The 17769-nt window shown below is 35.1% G+C and overlaps 1 long non-coding RNA gene across 1 annotated transcript in view; it reads left to right on the top strand.

Moving 5' to 3' along the window:
• Positions 1-862: 862 nt before the first annotated feature.
• LOC141417304 (uncharacterized) overlaps positions 863-17769 on the top strand; it is a 115826-nt gene continuing 98919 nt past the window's right edge. The window contains exons 1-2 of the long non-coding RNA XR_012441825.1: positions 863-965; positions 2457-2534. This is a non-coding gene — a long non-coding RNA (uncharacterized lncRNA). The remainder of the gene's footprint in view (positions 966-2456; positions 2535-17769) is intronic.

Below are 17769 nucleotides of genomic sequence, written 5' to 3'. Positions count from 1 at the left end.
AAACATGAGCCTATGGAGTCATTTCAAATTCAAATCATAACAGTTACTTAGGGCAAAAGCTAAAATTCTTATATGAAATTTCTTCACCTCTACACATCTCTGTTGTATTTTAAAATCCAAACAACTCAAAATTTCCTAAATAAATGCATGATAAATTTTTGTTTTCTAAAAGTAACTAGAAACTGTGTGATTACTGTTTCTGGAAAGAAAATCTTTATTTTTTTCTGGGAAGTAGTCATCCTTTAGGAAATTAAGGGAAGGAATAGTCCTTTTATCCATTTCTTTGGAAATGTATGAAGAGCCAAAGAATAAGGCAAAAATGGCAGCTTTGTTTTATCATAGCCAAAAATAAGCTTTAGATTTTAGGGTAAAGGCTAGATGGTCTGTGTTATTTTAAGCTTGGTTACAAATATGAGTAATTTAATAAAACAGTTTGTTTCTAGTTTTCCAGGGCTATATAGCCCTTGTCTTTTACCTTCCTTGTACCAATTCAGAGGCCAAACCCAGGTCAAATTTGGAGGACAAGTGCTGGTAATAAAAGTGTTGCTGGGTAATGTTAAGAATGGAGTGTGAGGTCCATGATCTGCCCTCTGGCTTTTCATTTCTTCATTTTGGGAGAGAATGTTGATTGAAGTCTTTAAAAGCATTTTAGACTGGCGTGCTTTCAATTTCTCAGCCCAAGTGGCAATTATCTGGAGAAAAGTAGTTGATTGCATCAATATAAGAGTTTTCATCAGGGTTTGCCAAGGCACTTTTATTAATATGAATTAATTAACTTTACTAACATTAAAGGTAGAATAGCACTTTTATTATTTTTAATGGAAGGATTAGGCTATGCAACCAGGAGGCTGGATGGCTTAATTCAAGATGTGGTTGGGGGAATCAGCAACAGTCATGTTGTTGTTGTCTAGAATAGCTTGAAGGCTTGGAGTAGTTAAAGACAAGGTCAGACTGAAAAGAATCACGTAAGTAATTTACTTACTATCACTTCCTCCCTCCCCATTTCTATGTCTCAGATCTATGTGCGGAAACCTTCCCTCTCTGCAGATGGAGACGTGGAACTCCATAATAAATCTATATTGGTCAAGGCTGGCCTCACTTCTCCACATTTCCCCAATCTGCTATAATTTGTGATATGTTCAATGTGTTTGTTTTGAATGTTCTGTTGCTTCAAATTTTCAATAGCTATGCCTAGATATAGAATGTTTTGCATGTAATTAAAAAGACTTTCTACTTAGTTTTTAAATGCATTATGATAATTTTAGTAGCTCACTTTTCTAACTGAGTGCATATCAAAATGAGTTTGCCTTTCTGAATAAAAGTAAACTGATAAAAGGAAAATAGGCATTTTAGGAGACTAATCTTATATTGATATAAAAAATTCATTTTTAGATCATTGGCAAATTATTTAAGTCATTGTGGACAAGTGAGTGTTGACTCTTATTTTCCTTCCTTGCACATTGGGATATTAAAGGGAAGTAGTATACGTCAGCAGGCTTTGTGTGGGTTGCTACATAGTGCCAAACTTTTACCACAGACCAATTTTTCTTAACTTTAATTTCTGACAGTGAGAAAAAATTAGATACTAATGCTGAATTTTGAAAAAAATAAGGGAAACGATATATTATTTGGGAAAGCAACTTAGAAATATAAAATATGTAAAATACTTAAGGTGTTTAATAGCAACATTCATCAGCTTTCCTGGAAAATTAAATACAGTTATTTACACATCCATTCTGAGGAAATGTATTTAATATATGACTGGTGAAGTCAAGACCGCTTCATCACAAGGCAGAAGTCATTATGAATTGAAAGACAGGTATGTATAGGGACATTCTACTTCTCTTGAGTAATTTTGTTTGCAAATTTTCATCGTTTGAGGACTGAATTCTTAATTGCCTTAAGAATACCATAAACTTATCAGAGTTTTTCATCTAGCTATCGTCCCACCATGACCTGTAAACAAAGATCCTGCTATTTGATTTGATATTTGTTTTTGATTAACAGTTCACTGGGTCCTATTTCCTGATATCAATTTTCATAACATTTGTGGCTCATATAGCCTTCTTTTAAAAATTTTAGTTCAGTCCCTAGCCCAGACTAGCAATTAGGCAACTTGTTCATTAAGTTGCATATTCACATTTGTATACTGAATGAGGATAACTTTTGGTCTTATTGACACATTGATGCTGGGTGTTATATTGTTAGGTAAGACTATAAGGGAGTCATCAGAATGATCCAGAGAGAAAAGAATTACCATGAATTCAAGAGGTTTGGCTCTGGCACCATTTGATTGAATGACCTTGGAGTAATCGTAAAGTTTGCAGTGGACTTCCTGGCTTGTAAAATTGAGTTGGGCTAGTACTCCTTCCGGATGAGGTGTATAATGAATGAAAGTTGAATGAAATTTCCTTCTGTTTCTAAAATTCTATAATGCTATGTTATTTTTATTACAGAGTTAGAATCTCAGAGCTCAATATTTCTTGCAGTTGCAAAGACAAGGAGAAAGAAACAAGGAAAGAAAGACTAGATGTGTAAGTTTAAAAAGTCAATTAATTCTTTCTCTTTCATGATATAATTACCAAAATATTTTCCTATGATACATGCATCTATCTCCCTCAGATTACATATAAATGCAGCTGGCCATAATAGAAAGGACTGAATTTTCTTTAGTTGACTTTCATAATAGTTTGACATAATTTACACATATTTAAAACAATTTTTGCATAAAATCTGGCATAGACTGTCGTTTAGTTAATGGTGATTATTTTTTGGCTGTATAGATTTGGAATTGGCTCAAGAGCCTCCTGGGATGTAATACATTTGGTTTCTGAATTAAAAGAACAAATGAAGGAGGAGATTAAAATGGAAACTGCCACAAAGTGGTATTTTCCAAACATGAATAAAATATTGGTTTAAAGAGGAAGGAATTTCTATGAAATTTTTTTTTCATTTCCCTAACTGTGAAAGAATTGTTTTTTCTTTCAATCTGGAATTGTGATATTCCACTGACAGGCACTGATGAAAGATGAGCTGGAGATAAAGAGATGCCCCAGAAAGAAATGAAGCCAGAGGTGCACACCCAGGGGAGGGGCACAGTGCACCTGAAGATTGCTTATATGCCATGGGGCTTGCGGTTCAAAGTTTTGTTTTGTTTGTTTATAAAAAATATCTCAACTGTGTCACCAGCCTATGGCTGCACGCCTATGCTCAATATATGGATTTGATTGATAATCTTTCCAGTAGAGTAGACATAAAGGCCAGGCCCAGCAACTGGATTCAGATTTTACAGTCCAGTCTTTACATTTACCAGTGAAGAACTGTTCTCTTCAAATATGTAGTAAGCATAGTAGAGCTTTTTCATAGCATAGCAGGAATAATCGACCTGGAAATTATGGCATTTCTTCTGTGTTCCCTTCCAGATGGATTGCAAATAAGTCCTTTCTCAAAAAGATACCATCTTCTAGGAGCCTTCTTCCTCTAGTGTCTCGGAGTTTTGTATCTAAATGGTTTGATATCTTTTAAAACATGGCTAGATGCTTCCATAAGGAATAGTGATGTATTATGACAGCCAAAGTACTTTAGCTTCTTGGTTGGACCAGTCTCTGTGAAGTGCTTTGCCTAATAGATAAACAGAAACTAATAAACATTTCTTTAGTAAACGTTACACCCATTGGCGTAGTTGAAAGTTCAAGAAGAATGGTACCATATGTCCTCTGACTAATTGAACCATGTGTAATCAAGAGAATAATATTAGATTTATTTTTCCAATAACATTTGTGTTGTTTGTCTTGCTTTTTTGTTTTGTTTATTGTTTTTATTTTGAGACAGGGACTCATTTTGTAGCCCAGTTTGGCCTCGAAACTCTCTCTGCTCCTCGAACACCACTTCCCAAGTGCTGGGATCATAGGCAGGAGTCAACGTGCCTGGCAATCATTTACTTCTTTATCCCAGGAAATGACTGGATTGGCTGTCCTATTCATGGTATTTTATATGATAACTGAGGGAAATGGTGTCTTTATGGAGAAATTGGCAAGAGGTTGGTTTTGTATTTTTTCTTGCTAGTTCCTTTCCCTTGTTGAGGCAGACAAGACTCATGAAATCTCTTTCGTTCATATACAGAACATAAAAGCTCTGAGATACACATAGCCAGAGGGTTATTTGGATTCCATCTGGCCTTTCAATGAGTTAATTGAATGAAATATTGTATGTAAAAACCCTTTGATAAGTGTGCAGTTCTAAATAAATGTTACAGTGTAACTCATTATTGTAGCCTTCTGCAAGGATACAGGATGTTCCTAATACCCAACTCCTGAGCTGATTGCTTTTTGATAACGCTATCCAGAAAAGCATTGCCTTCTTCCTTTCTCTTCTCTTTAGTCCTACATTGAGCAGATTGTCTTTGTAACAAATTTAATGTACTTACTGGCCCACATCTAGATAAGGAAGGTAAAACTAAGGAAGTAATTGCTGTGAATAGCTTATTAAATTAATACTGAAATAACACATGCTCTTTTAGATGGCATAATTCTAAGAGAATTCACTTGCTTTGTCCCTATAAATGAGAAATGCCTTAGGTTAGACCAATTTCTGTCAATCAAATAATATTTTCTCCAAATGTAACAACATTTAATACTAGATCATATTTCATGCTATTACTGTGTAAAATCAAGAATCTTAGCCTTATATCAAAAAAGTCCACATTGTTCTGTTTCCTCTTCTCTGCATAAAATCAGCAAAATATGTATCACTCAAGAGAAAAATGTATATGATGAAAAGCATATTATAGTTATGAATTTCATAGCTTCATTAGCACTTAAGTACATTTACCAGAAAGGAATAATATTATTTATGTTTTAGAATAAATAGAGTTGAAATAAATATGATTAATAGCACAAGCATTAGCATCAAAAGATATATAAATTCCTTATAGTTCTTGGTGTTTGTCTCAGTTTTGAATGTCAAGTAATAAACATAGAACCCATAAGAGCTCATCAGGTCAAGTTCCTCTGACTATAAAAAACAATGTCCTCAAATAATTTATAATTTGACTTGAAGTAGGGAATAAATAAGACATTTAGAGCAAAATATGGCTAGGACTACAATTAATTGGTGCTGGGGTACCAATTTGCACACCACTCTCAGGAACTCTGGGGAATTAGGTCAAGGCACTGCAGACTCTACATGTATGAGGATCCTTAGGTTTTCTGGAAGAAACAACAAAGGTATCTTTTGTCACTTGTTTTCCGGGTCAAAGGGGGGAAGAAGGCTCCATATAAAAGGAGTAGGATGGTCTGGCTCAGTCATTTCTGGAACTGCACTGAGAAGGGAGAAAATTTAGCTTCAAAGTAGAAACTGTGAGTCCAGGGCTGGGCAACTGGTTTGGGTAGAGCAAGGTGTCACACTTCTAAGGGTCTGATGCCCCAGTCACACTTCCCTATCTCTGCCATGACACTGCACATACTTGTCTGTTGACTTGTGTCACTTACTAGACCAGAAACTTCATGACATCAGGGTTTCCCTATTTCCATATTTCTTACCATTCTCAGTCACATTTGCCATCTTCGCTGCCAAACTATTTGTAGTTCTGTGTCCAGGCTATCTTGCTTCTTGATCTTTGTACCCTCAGTTCCCCAGGTTACTAATACCATCCTCTCCCCCTTCGAGTTTTTACCCAGAAAACTCCTCTTCCAATCTTTAGAACCTATCTTCAACCAGCTTCTCAAGGCTGGGTGAGTTGTTCTTCATTCTTTGAATACTTCCTATTTTCATCTCTGCGCCTCTGTATCGTAATCCAGACGTGGATTGTGATCGGGAATACTTACCTAAATTCATTTTCTAGAACTTGCTATTGAGAAAAGTTTTTTTTCTTGAACAAATTGAAGCCAAGTTTGGTTAAGAGTCTTATTCTTTGACTTCTTTATTTTTAAAAGATTATTGTGCCAATTTATATAAAAATATATTTCCCAGTCCTGGCAGAGTTACCAAAAAGCAAAACAAAACAAAAGAAAAACAAAGACAAGTATGTGTTCATTATTTTTTTAAAAAAGTCATAGAAAACAACAAATTATCACAAATCTTACACTCTTATTAAAGCATCATTAATGTTTCATGGTCTTATTTCAGATACTCATCTGCTTTTATGGCAAGATTGTTGTACAAAAGAATATAAACTTAGCAACCTTGAAGACAAAAAGATCAACAGACACCTAGAAATAGTTTTATACCAATGGGACCCAAATATGTATACTATTTTTAAAATGGTTAAGTATTTAGTTATACTTTAGTTGAATTGGATAAAGAAACACCCAAAAGTCAGATTTGTTCCACATGGAATATTACTGCCTTTGCTGTCATTTAAGATTTAAAAATAAATAAAATAAAAATTAAGTGCCATGATACTTTGAAATTAAAGCATGTTAATTGATTACCTTAAAAGATTTCATAGTTTTGTTGCTCATATTATTTTACTAATTGACTTTTATTACATATGTGCATATATGCCTGTAGTAGTTATGTATTTCTCAGCAATAACAGTTTCTAGAGATGCTTAGTCTCAAGAATAGCTTTGATTATGTTTGTGTGTATGGAGGGCTTTAGGGTAGGGGTAGGCACACTGAACATAAAGTTTTAAAGTGGGATTTAGTGTGGACAGAAGTATTTTTCTGGCTTCTGTGTTTACCTGTGAATTCATTGCAACAACACAGTTTTGAGGACTTTTTATTTGAGAGGGTCAGGGAAAGATATTTAATTAAAATTATTATTGCTATTATTATTATTTTATTATCAATTTTTTGAGGCAGAGTCTTGCTATGTAGCCCAGGCTGGACTGGAACTCATGGTCCTCCTGCCTCAGTCTCCTAAATGATGAGATTACAGGTAGGTGTGTGCCATGACATCCAGCCACAAAAAAATTCTTTTTTTTTTTTTTTTTTTTATTACTCATATGTGCACACAAGGCTTGGGTCATTTCTCCCCCCTGCCCCCACCCCCTCCCTTACCACCCACTCTGCCCCCTCCTTCTCCCCCCCACCCCCTCAATACCCAGCAGAAACTATTTTGCCCTTATTTCTAATTTTGTTGTAGAGAGAGTATAAGCCATAATAGGAAGGAACAAGGGTTTTTGCTGGTTGAGATAAGGATAGCTATACAGGGAGTTGACTCACATTAATTTCCTGTGCATGTGTGTTACCTTCTAGGTTAATTCTTTTTGATCTAACCTTTTCTCTAGTTCCTGGTCCCCTTCTCCTATTGGCCTCAGTTGCTTTTAAGGTATCTGCTTTAGTTTCTCTGCCTTAAGGGCAACAAATGCTAGCTAATGTTTTAATTTTAAACAAAATTCACAAAAAAAATTCTTAAACAAAATGAAGTCAAGTTTAGTTAAAAAATATTCTTAACCTTTGGCTTTCTTCTACCTAGAAGAACTTTAATTTTTCTTTGCTCTGTGGGAGTGAAAATAATCATGCTCATTGAAATTAGTTTAAACAAGAGATTTGCAAGCATGTTATTAAATGAGTGAGGAGACAATTTTTCTGGGGATCTGCTACATTTCAGCAATGCTCCTGTCTTGTAATAGGAAAATATCTTTTGTTAAAAAGATAACTATATAAATATTACATAAACATATTGTCTTTTAGCTAATACATTGTTACTGTTGCTTTTCCATGTGCCTGTCCATGATTAATAATGATATATGATGAAGTCATAGGCCATCAGTGTCTTCAGTTAGGTATGTTAGGTATGCTTTTCCATTTACAAACCACATCATCATTTAAATATCTTCATATAAGCAGTATTAATGCAAATGTATTTATTTAAGATTACAGTTTAGAGTACAATTGAAAACATAACTGCAATTCAGGTCATTTGCATTGCTTAATTGCTACTTTGCAACTGCTCACTACCTCCTTAATAGAACCTAGCTTCTTTCCACGACTTAGAATAGTTATGTAATCATCCTGCCATATTGGGAGGTGGGTAAAACTATGAAAGACTTTAATGCTTCAGAGAGCCTTACCATCAAAAACTCTTCCAAGAAGCTTTTCTCACTTCTCAATAGGCTCTTTGTATCGCTCATCAGCATTCCTTTTCCATGCTTGGCTGGTGAAGTTTGTTCAAAATCACGGCCATCGGCTTTATTCTTATTCCTTTGCTTTACGATTTTTCTCCTGTGAGGAGCAGAAAGGAAAAAAACTCTATTCTTAGAGTACATGTAAGCAATACAAGTGTCCATTATTTTACATTTCTTATTAATATAGAAATATTTTTATTTTTTCTACCTAATCATCTGTCTTTCCCCATGTTTATTGATTACTAAAAAAAAAAAAAAATTCTGCCATTCTGGCAGCTCTCCCAAAATGGCTGTGTGTGGCTTACACATAAACTCTTCAAATCCTCTTTGCTCTTTCAGAAGATACAAAACCTAGTTTCTTTCAATATGAGCATCTTCCTTTTTCAATTATTGTTTTATTTTTCAAATGTCCCTCTGAGTAGGCTCATGGTACAGATTCCTGTTCTAGCACTGTGTTGTATGACTGTAACTCCTCTTATCAGGAAGGAAGTATCGATTACATTTTCTTGTTCAATGTAACAAACATTACATTTCAATCTTGCAATTCCATTTTCAAAAAATAATTAGAGATATGTATAAAGAGGCATGTGCAAGGATGTATATTTTTATCCAGTTATTTTTAAAACTGGAAATAATTTGACTGTCGAACAATAAATAATGTTCACCAAATGATGGAAAAACATGTTATAGGATATAAAATATCCACTAAAGTAAAAGTGCACCACTGCCAGGCACACCATAAGTTGTTTACAGTAATTGGCTAAGTGAACAAAACCATCTGATCAGATTTTTGTTAAAGATGCTGTTGTGCCTATGTGGATGACTTCTCCCTTTGCTCTGATTGGGAAGCATTGCCTAGTGAAATAAAATATTGTATTGCAGCCTTTGTCTTGAATAATAGACATCCATTTCACTCACTGACAAAGGGAACTGGAATAAGTATTATGAAAGAAAACAATATTAAATCATGATAAATGCTTTGAGTTCCCCAAACTAAAGGGAATGACTTATAGCAAGTGTATTATTTACATTTGAGTGTAGGAGGTACAGTTAAAGGGGTGGCACACATGATATGTGATTGAGTTCAAGTTTTAAAGTATGTGACTCTACTTGCCCCTTTTTACTTGTGTGACCTTAACCAAGTTACTAAAACTTTCTGTTTTTCTGTTTCTTTGATTGCAAAGAAAAGAATAATACCTGTCGAAGAGTGTTGTAAAGATTAGGTGTGTTAATTCATGCAAAAATGTTACCTGTTGAAACTATTCCAGGAATGGGGGAGTGGGGAACAAAGGAGAATGGTGGAGGGGTGAATTCAAGTATGATATATTGTAAGAACTTTTGTAAATGCCACAATGTGCCTCCACTCAGCACAACAATAAAAAAAGGAAAAAAAAAAAAAAGACATTACAATGAGAGGCACCTTCTCTTAAATTAATAGAAATTAATCTCTTCTAATAAATTCTCCTCCAAGCTTTTGGTTAAAGAAAGAACAAGCTATCAAACTTAACTCAACTGAAAATAAGAATCCATTGTGTATAGAATCAAGGAGCATTTTGAAGCTAGCATTAAATTTAAGACAGTTCAGGCTGAGTGTAGAGGTTCACATCTTGAATCCCAGCACTCAGGAGGTAGAGGCCAGCCTGGGCTTGACAGCCTGTCTCAAAATAACCCACATAAAACCAAAACCAAAAGGCAACAAGCAAAAATACAACAAAACAGCAACAACAGCTTAGTTTAAGGTCCTTCTCTTACAGATGATGAATGTGAATTCCAAAAGTAGGAGGCACTCTCACAGAGCCAGCTGGTGGGAGAACAGTGCCAAGCCTGGGCCTGCCAGGGCTGGTGCCTCCTTACATGTTTAAGGACTCTTTTTTTTTTACATGGTCAAATGTGGCCAAATGGAATGTCTTCTGCAGTTTCTGGCAAGAGACAGTTATGAACTATCACCAGCTTTAGCAATGGGGACTTTCTGTTCTATAGTTATATACACACAAAAATGTAAGATTGGGCAAGCAGATAAACCTTTTGTGTGCATAATTAATAACTCACACTTGAATTTCTGTATCTCATTAGAGGTAGTTGTCTCACCTTTAACTAGAGAAGACAAGCTTTATTTTTGTAGTGCTCTGCCCTATTATGTTCAACAATAATAATTCACAATGACAGATGTAATCCACCGAACTCATTATTTTCAACCCCAATCCATTTATTTTGCATTACCAATACAGTGTTGATGCCTATCGTTCTCTGGACTGGAGTGCTTGATGAAATGTTTTATTGCAATATGTCAGAGTCTAAATAATTAACAGCAGGAATAAGGCTGAAGGCTTCCAAAGTTACTGTGTGCATTATAAAATAGTATGTAATGTACCCTGTACTCACAAGAATAAGTCTTAGAGATGTGGTTTTGATTAGGTTGTTACTTTTGGTACAAAATGGAATATATCTTCTATAGGAGACACATCTCTTCAAAGATTATATATATATATGTATATATATACATATATATACATTCAATTGATCAAATAGGATTGGAATCTTTTTCTTTTCAGGAGCTAAAATTTCCACAATCTATTGTAAAAAATCCTACTCATAATTTAAAATATTTTGCTATAAAAACAGTTTGCTTTTCTTGATTTATATTCTGTCAAAATCCTGGGGTAGGACAGAAGGATATTGTCATCTGATAGGCAGTGTAAGCCTCTGTGACTTTCTTTGACTTTAAAGGAATCACAGGGAAGTTTGAATTGCAACTATTCAACCTTGAAGGGAAAGAAACTAAATGAAACACCTGTTTTGCTGATTACTGTGCCACAAGGGCTTTTAATTAGTTTGTGGAAATAGAAGTTTTAGTTATTGAAGCATATGGTTATTTTCCCCCAAGAAAATGGACATGTGACTACACACCATTAATTTGTGATTATTATTAAACTAAGAATGCAATTTAAAAGATTGTATATTAATAGATATTTTTTTCTAGACTAGAAAAGAGCTAGAGAAAAAAGCAGGAGAAAAAAATACATATAAAAATTCCAGTCTTTTCTGTCAGCACCACTGGTTGGTTTCCATAATGGTGTTCAGAATATGTATTTACTCACATGAGGACTTCAATTGGATGTCCTGAATGAAAATGTTGATACTTGTTTTATAGACATCCATTCTCTTAATCTCATGTAACTCCTCTCTCCAAAATGTTGGGAGCAGTAAATCAGAGTATGAAACAAAGGCCAGTGACATGGGAATGCCCAAGGACCTTAGCACATTTCCTCCATATTGTTTTTATCCCGTGGATGTGGAGAGCTCTTTCCAGTATAATCTGGAAAGTTAATGCAGAAATCATGGAAATTGAACTCAACGGCAGGCCTTCCTTCCACTTACCTGGATGTCATTCTAAGGTTATCTTAAAGATCTTAACTCCTGCAACTCATTGGAAAAGAAAAAAAGAAAAATTTGGCTCTCTTCTGATTGGTTCTTAGATAAGTCTGCTACAAAATGGTGAGAATGATGTCAGTGTTGGGAGTTTTTAGGGAATCAAACACTGATAGTTCATGGGTGATAATTCAGATATTAATTAAAACTAGGAAGTATTGTTTTGTATGTAACATGAATAAGATAGCAGCAACTTTGTGATCATAGCTTACACTATCATTCTCCTTCCTTGCTGTTCACTCCTTGCTCTGTGCATAATTCAGTAAGTATTTGAAATTCAGTAAGTATTTGAAATTACATTGCTTTTTGGGAATGTATTCTATGGAATTATTGCTTGGTAATTAATTGAATAACCTTGAGCAGCATGATGGAAGTATAATAAGTTAAGTGCAAAGAAGACCCAAAACCAGAGAATATCTTTATTATTTCTAAAATCATGAGAGACTACACATAAACTACAACTGTTCACAGTGGCAGAAGTGACTCAACTGCTGTGAAATTTGAATTTCCCTCACTGTTTGTATCTAAATATGAAACATACCTGGCAACGGCACGAGACAGAACATGCCTTCTCATTTTTCCATATAATTTACACTGTGCTTTGGGCCAAAAGCACCAATTACAAAATATAACTGCAATTGGATAGCATAGCAAAATGGATTTCCACACCTATGGCATAAGGCTTGGTTTGTTTTGATTAAAGACATAATTGTGATCCAATTTCACAATGTTGATCACAATTTCATCACCTGTGCCTGGAAGGAGAGGAAAATATATGAGGGGTATAGCAAAGTGCAAACTCATTAAAAATTGTCTGTAAGAAATTATGATCATTACACTTAAAGTAAAGGTGTGGTATTGTGTTTAATTAAATGAAGTTTGTGGAGTCTTTTGTGAACTTTGCTTAGGTTGTGCAAACTTGGGCAAGGTATTTTGTGCAAATTTGTGCTCAACAGTGGACTTTAAGAACAAGTAACTAGGGAAGCAAATAGGTAAAATCATCCCGAAGAAATGTCTGGCATAACATTTTGTTTAGCAAAAGACTTTACTCTAATAAGGTGAAGTACCCATGACTATTTAATTTTTGAATGGCGAAATTTTTGCCACTCTAAAAATAAACATGTTTGTTTATACATGTTTACAAAAAATTATAACATTTTCCCTTGAATACAGAATACATTCTTAGAAGATAATATTTCAGCATCATGGTTAAAATTTTTTAATGATATTATTACATTTGGGCCCATTCTCAAGTGAGTTTTTTAAAAACAATCTGAGTTGCAGGAAAACACTGTCAAACTTCAGTGAACTGCTGCTCTGTTCCGTTCCTTTATAATACATTTAAGTGGAGCAGTAGGATACTAATGATAAGGCAGAGGAAGTCACATACCTTTTCTCTGTCAACCAAAATGGTTGGCCCGGAAATGATTCCCCAGTACCTACAGAAGTTATCTGCACCCGTTCACAAGCACTGCTTTGAGCCAAATCTGCATCCAGATTTGCACTGGATTTGTCATTAAGTTGTGTTTGGAACAGTATTTTAGAGACAGCACAGCAAATCAATTGTATGGCAAATGTTATTCATTTCTGTTCTTTGACTAGAAATATCCAAAGGAAAGAGAAGAATATTAGTTACAAAGCAAAGGGAGAGGCCATGAGACTAAGCAAAAAAGGGGAGAACCAAGTGAGGTAAAAATAACAGTTAACCTACATACCTCACACAGCTGTGTGCAAGAAACCTGTGTGTTGGGAATTTGAGTACAATGATTAGTAGGATAAGAGGTTTGCCACATGGACCCTACTGTGGGATTGGGGAGGTGACAAATGCCAATAGGCAATAGTATCCTACGAAGTAAGACCTAATGATGAATTTGAAATGGATGAAAACAATTAGCAAGTTATAGAAGCTCCGAGTGGCAAGTTCAAAGTCAGAAAACCCAGTGTAGAGGCCACAGACTTCTGGAATAAAGTTGAATCTCAGTTGGTCTTTAACAATGCATTGATTGCAGCAAATTTGAGAGAAGGTCTTCATGCACAAAGATATAATTGTAGGAAAGAGTACAAACAGATTTGACCAGAATAATTACACCTTGGTGCTTCGGAGGACATTGCTGCTTATAGAACACTTTCACAAGCAATATCTCATGTAACTCTTACAGGCAGTCTGTGAAATAGGGCAACAGTTGATATTACACAATCTTACAGATGTGCGAACTCTGGTTCCACAGAATTTTCACAAGTGCTAGAGTTGGATCTCAAACATATGTACTTGGCACCTTGTGGCTTTCTGGTTTACTGAAATAGCTAGGTTGTAGTTAAGGAAAGCCATAGTGGATTGGGTTGAATGAGAAGAGAGCTGGTCAGCAGAGTTCCTGAATGAGCCTGAATTCATACAAAAATGGGAAGAAATAAGTTTGTTTTAAATCCTGAAAAATAACCTAAAATGATTCATGAATGTAGGGCAAGGACTGGGAAAGGGATAAACTTCTTTTAACAATTATTTTCAAGCCAAAACTAACATGAAATTGCATGAGGAAGGTTAAAAAAGAAAGCAAGGCAAACGCTACAAAAATAAAACAAAAGAAAAATTAAAACAAAGCAGGGAAAGATGTCAACACATAGTGAGAGTTCTCTGTGATTTGTATTTTCTAGCATTTACAGTCTCTGTGGGTTGTGGCTCACCTATTGTAATTCATTATTCTCCATTCATTATGAAGCAGAACACTACCTATGTACATTTTATCATGGACATATGTGACCTTGATGACTATAAATATGTTAGCAAGCATAAGGTCATCATTTCAGTATGTCCACAGAAAGAGATTATTTAAGCAGAATGACGTATTTTTGGTGGCCAATTTGTCTATCAACATTAGTTTGCCTATCTCAGTACAACATACAGAGAGGCAAGGGTTTAAAATGAATGAAAAATATATTCAATCCATAATCAAATGAAACTGTTTTTGGAATGGTGCCAGAAAACCTTCCTTAGCTAGACTTTCTTCAGTATATAAATTTAGCATTTGGCCTTCCATTTTAAGAGCCATTCAAATTTGTGAAATGAAGGATTTGCCTTTTGATGGAGAAACCATACTTTCATTATAAATTTGGAACATGATGTCCTTGACTTTGAATGCACAAAGTTCCATATGATCAAGAAATGACATCATAAGACACCAGTTTCATAGATGGTTGCAAGGACAGAAATTGTCAACTAATCAAAAATTATTCTAATTTTTACAATTATTCTAATTGTTATAATAAACTTTATTGGTTAAAAACACCCAAATTTGTTATTAAGAGCTAAAAAATTGACATATGTAAGCAGTGTACCACAGGAAGTTTCTTAAATAACTGTTTATTGTGAAAAGAGGTCTGAAATCCCATTAAAGGGTGTAGTGCTATTGCATTTTATTTCCATAAAGACTGCAAAATATACTTTAGCAGCATCTATTATTAATTGAAGAATCTGATGTTATCACAAAAGTAGGGATGTTTTAAACTCAGTTCAAAAATACCAAAGATAGTAGCTACTAAAATTTCTTCAATAATATTATTGAATGTCACAGAACCCTCATTTATTTAACAGTTATTATTCTTTGACTCTCATATGTCAAATATTATTCTAGGCATTGAGGAACAATCATGAATAACAGGAATACACTATCCGCCCCAATTAAACCTACAATCTAGTGGGAATTACAATTAAATGAATATGGCAACAAAGTATTGCACTGCATGCTTGGAAGGTGAATCTATAAGAATATGTACTACAGGTGAAACTTTTTAAGCAAATCACCATGATTGTTCTAATTCTCTGTGGATTAGAGTTTTATTGTATTAATTCTAATGGCATGACTGTTTTGAAAGCACCTACATTCATCAACCTACCAAAGGCCGCTAACAGTAGATGAAATTAGTCTGTTTTGAGAGACTGAGGCTCAGATGGGTAACATAGCTTTCCCCTGGCCACACTTTAGCAGCTGCTTGACAGAATCTCTGATGTTTACACCATCTTGCATATGCTCCCTTAATCACAATTTTAGCATCTATAAAGTATTTGTGTTTTATTGAATGAGCAAAGTTCTCTATTGCAAAGAAGTCTCATTGCAAACCTTTTGTATAAAAATAATGTGATTATTACAATAAGTTTACAGTTTGTGTAATACTTAGTATTATTTAGTGAAGTACCTCCAAACTTAGTGGTTTAAAACTGTAAGTTTTACTATTTCACTTAATTTCTGAAGCTAGGAATCTGTGAACAACTTAGCTGCATGGTTCTGGGTCAGGGTTTCTCAGGTGGTTGGAGTTAAGGTGTCAGCAGGGACCTCCATCTTGTCTGGTGGTTCCACTGCTACAGAGGAGCCATCTTCAAACACCTTCATAATTGTTGACTTGAGGCTTCAGCTCCTCTCCAGTTTTTTCTCAGGTCTTGGCAGCCAGCTTTCTCCAAAGCAAATGATCAGTGAACACGTGACATGACAGAAGCTGCAATATTTTTTATAAACAAACCCAGAAATAACTGGTCTTGGTCTATTCAAGTCAGAGGAACTACATAGCAACTTGAATAGGAAAAGGATAATATAAAAAGTGTTAACCTTAACAAGTAACTGGATTTCTGAATGATAAGTAAAAAGAACTCTAAAGAATATAGGATAAGAAGAAATAAAGAACACCATGACTTTCAGGGTTGAGAGAGCACTCAAGAAACAGACCACTGCCAGAGCTGAGACCTCACCTCTTTGGAGAGGATGTGAACCATGTCCTAATGTGTATCAGAGAATTCTCCATGGCATTGCAGTGTGGAACTTGCTGGAAATATGTTCTCTAGAATGTATTAGAAATCTATTACCTATTAGGCTTGGTTTTTCCAAGTCAAGGTGGCAGCAGAGCCTCTGAACTGTACTCCCGGAAGCCTGTGCAAAAGATTAGGCCCCAGAGCTCCCACTATCCAATGGCTTTGTCCCCCAGTGTATTTCCTACTGCTTCTTAGAGTTGTTTCAGGGTCTCAGGCCTTATATCAAGGTCTTTGAGCCAGTTTGAGTTTATTTTGGTACATAGTGAGACAGAGATCTAGTTTCAGTCTTCTACATGTGGATATCCAGTTTTCCCAGCAGCATTTGTTGAAGAGGCTATCTTTTCTCCACCATGTGTTTTGGGCTGCTTTGTCAAAGATCAGATGGCTGTAGATGCATGGGTTTATGTCTGGATCTTCTATTCTGACCCAGTGGTCTTCCTGTGTGTTTTTGTGTGAATACCATGCTGTTTTTATTGTTACAGCTCTCTAGTATAGTTTGAAGTTTGATATTGTGATACCTACAGTATTGGACTTTTTTGCTCAGAATTGCTTTGACTGAGGTCTTTTCCTTATGTATTTCATGATTGCTTTTTCTATTTCTGTGCAGAATGTCATTGGAATTTTGATAGGGATTGCATTGAACATGTAGATTGCTTTTGATAGTAAGGCCATTTTCACAATGTTGATTCAGGAGCATAGAAGGTCTCTCCATCTTCTGATGTCTTCTTTGATTTCTTTCTTCAGTAGTTTATAGTTTTCATTAAAAAGGTCTTTGGTTTCTTTCGTTAAATTTATTCCAAGGTATTTTATTGTTTTTGAGGCTATTGTAAATGGGATTATTTCCCTGATTTCTTTCTCAGTCTCTGTGTTGTTGGTATATCAGAAAAGCTGGTAATTTCTGTATATTAATTTTGTATCCTGCTACTTTGCTGAAGAAGTTTATGATTTCTAATAGTTTTTTGGTAGAGTTTTTGGAGTCTCTTAGGATCATGTCATCTGAAAATAGGTATAGTTTGAGTTCTTCCTTCCCTATCTGAATCCCTTTTATTTCTCGCTCTTATCTTATTGCTCTGGGTAGGAATTCCAAAATTATAGTGAATAGGAATGGTGAAAGCAGACAGCCCTGTCTCATTCCTGACTTTAAGGGGAAACGGTTTCAGTAGTTCTCCATTTAATATGACGTTGGGCCTAGGTTTGTCATATATAGCCTTTATTGTGTTGAGGAACATTCCTTCTATTCATAGTTTCTTCAGAGCTTTTATCATGAAAGGGTGTTGGATTTTGTCAAGGGCTTTTTTAGCATCTATTGAGAGGATCATGTGGTTTTTGCTCTTGTTTCTGTTTATGTACTGTATTACATTTATGGATTTATGTATGTTGGACCATCCTTGTGTCCCTGGAATGAAATCGACTTGGTCATCATGCATGATCTTCTTGGTGTGCTGTTGAATTCTATTGGCCAGTATTTTGT

This window comes from Castor canadensis, chromosome 15 (assembly GCF_047511655.1).
Source record: "Castor canadensis chromosome 15, mCasCan1.hap1v2, whole genome shotgun sequence".
Classification (NCBI taxonomy): Eukaryota; Metazoa; Chordata; class Mammalia; order Rodentia; family Castoridae; genus Castor; species Castor canadensis.
The sequence above is the reverse complement of the archived record's forward strand: the minus strand, read 5'-3'. Positions and strand labels throughout refer to the sequence as shown.